This window comes from Otolemur garnettii, unplaced genomic scaffold (assembly GCF_000181295.1).
Source record: "Otolemur garnettii isolate 467f Iridium unplaced genomic scaffold, OtoGar3 scaffold00039, whole genome shotgun sequence".
In the NCBI taxonomy this organism is placed as follows: Eukaryota; Metazoa; Chordata; class Mammalia; order Primates; family Galagidae; genus Otolemur; species Otolemur garnettii.
In genome coordinates this window covers 1,665,510-1,668,543 of record NW_003852434.1, presented here as the reverse complement: position 1 = coordinate 1,668,543, position 3,034 = coordinate 1,665,510, and positions in this window count along the sequence as shown.

Below are 3,034 nucleotides of genomic sequence, written 5' to 3'. Positions count from 1 at the left end.
AGCAGGAAACAAGAACCAATCCTCCCAGGAAAAAGGCAGGACAAACTAGTAAGCTTATAAAACTCAGAATGTGCTCAGACTCTGAGTGGTTCTCCACTTGCACAGATTCACCTGTTCCTCTCTCTCTGGAACATATTTTCACCTGCATGACTTCCCCCTTGACTTTCATTCTTTCTTTTATGTGATAAACTGTGTGAAATTGCTTTGTGTCTGTGATCACTCCATCGTGGGCTTGACTCTGCACCGGTACTCACTCCTGACACTGGTAGCCGAGATGAGGGGACGTTCAGATGGACCTAGCAAGTTCATCCTTAAAACCATACTACATCAGTATGATTTTTATTTCCATTTTCCAGCTAGAAAAGACTTTATATAACCAGTCAAAGGTTCCAGGGCTGGTATGCTGCAGTTAGTAACACAAACGAAAGAAAGACTGTGTTCAGGAACAGATAAAGGTTATCACTAAGATGCATTGCCTGCAAATTGCTTAATTATAACAGTTTATCCTACAGGTTTCCAAACAATGGTTAAGATTAATTATAATATAAAGAAAATTACTCTGAAAACATAAAATTAAAAGAGAACTCAATCGATGAACGGTAAAAGAAAAGTACTAGAAACTCAATATGAATTAGTCATAGCAAGCAAACACAAAATTAAGCTCACAGATTGGTGGAAGTCAATGCTAAAATGAACCTATCTGTTCCTGTGTCAGATAAAACTTAGATTTCATCTGAGAGTATTTTCCCTGATGTTAAACGTACTAGGATTTATCACATAAATCCTTGAGTAAAGTGACAGAATTTATCATGAGCAGTATCTTCAACATCAATGGGGCTAAATGCAGAGACACAGCTGAGAAGGTGTTTAATTTTTTTTTTTTTTATGTCTTCCCTTTAGAAAGTCAGTAGGCAAATGGCAACTTAACACTTAACATTGCAAGTATTACAACTCAAGGACCAATGAGGCAAAATACCTGAATAAATATTTCTCAAAAAAAAATAATAACTGGTTAAAAAGGATATAAAATGATGCTCGATCCATCATTAGCCACCAGGGAAATGCAAGTCAAAACCACATTGATGTGCCATTTCACACACATTGCAATTGGAAACCTAGATAGGAACAAGTCTTCCTGAGGCTGCAGAGAAACTGGAACCCACATCCACTGTTTGCAATGTAAAATGGTCTAGCTGCTTCAGAAAATAGTTCCTCAAAAGGATAAATGTAGAATTACCATACAATCAAACAATTCCAATACCAGTTATATACCCAAGAGAAATGCAGACATAGCCACTCAAAAATTTGTACACGGATGTTCATAGCCAAACAGCAGAAACCAACCTAAATGTCCATCAACTAATGAAAGGACAGATAAAAGGTGGCATGCCCGTATAATGGAATATTATTCAGCAATCAAAGGAAAAGAGACACTGATACCTGCTATGACACATGAATCTTGAAACATGACGCTAGGTGAAGGCAAACAGACCCAAAGGGATAAATACAAGAATACAAATTACTTTGTTTAACAAAGTAAACCATCTTAACTTTTCACAAGCAGCTCAGAGAGAAAGAGACAAGAGAAGGGACCCTGAGACAGAAAAATGTTGGGGAGAGAAAGGGGAGACTGGTATAGCAAGAAGCGGGGAGGCTGGCCCCTGGAGAAGGCCTCATAAGAAATGCTCTGTGGCCGAACAGGCTCATAATAAAACATTGTACCATTGCTGTGGTACAATGTGAAATATATTTGCTCTTTGTCCCCAGTTCCTGTCACTAAAATCCTTGGACTACCCTGAATCTCACGGTGTCTTCTGTTATTCCTCACGAGCCCCTGTGAATCCTACCTGACGTTAGGCTAACAAGGTGACTTAGGGTGAGGTCGAGAGGTAGCCTCAGCATGGGGCTGGTCACCGAAAAATATCCACACTATTAGAAAGTTGGCACTTTCTGCCCCATCCTCTTACCTCTGGGAAGGAGAGTGGACTGGACATTAAGTTCCCCCCAAACTTTTGAACAACAAATTTGTGAGCTTTTGTGTTGATGAACTCATCCGGGTGCAGGGTAGGCGGCAAGCCCAGAGAGGCTACGGAAGCTCTGAGCCTCGCAACCCCCACATCCGGCCCTATGCATCTCTAACATCTGGCCATTCTTGAGTTGTTATATCCTTTACAATATACCAGTAAATGTAAGTAAAGTGTTTTCCCTGAGTCCTGTGAGCATTTGTAGCAAATTAATGGAACCCAGTGAGGGGGCTGTGGACACTCCAGTTTGTAACTAGACAGTCAGAATATAGGCAGCAATCTACTGCTTGTGATTGGCATCCACAGCAGGGAGGCAGTTTTGTGGGACTGAGCCCTTAACCTGTGGGATCTGACACTGTCTCCAGCTATATGGTATCAAAATTAACCCGGACCCAGCTGGTGTCTAAGGGCAACCTACTTCACGGGTGGGGAAAAATACACACACATCTGGTTACAGAAGTATTCTGTACTCTGCTGAGAGTATAGCAGGAGAGAAACAGAATGTTCCCATAGGCGCCCCACATTCTAATTTTTTGTTCCTATCTTTTTATAAAAACAGACCTTATTTATTTATTTATTTGCAGTTTGGGGCCAGGGCTGGGTTTGAACCCACCACCTCCGGCATGTGGGGTCAGTGCCTTACTCCTTTGAGCCACAGGCATCACCCAACAGGCTTTATTTTTTAGAGAAGTTTTAGGTTCACACAAAACTGAGTGGAAGACAGACTTCCTACATTCTCACACGTGCATAGTCTATGCCATCCTCAACATCCCTCACGGCAGTAGTACATTTGTTGTAAGTGATGAACCTACAATGCAACATCATTATGGCCCAGAGTCCACAATTTACATTAAGGTCCACGATTTACATTAAGGTCTACGATTTACATTAGAGTCCACGATTTACATTAGGGCCCACGATTTACACTAGGGCCCACGATTTACACTGGGGCCCACAATTTACATTAGGGTCCACAATGTACAGTAGGGCCCATAATTTACATTGGGGTC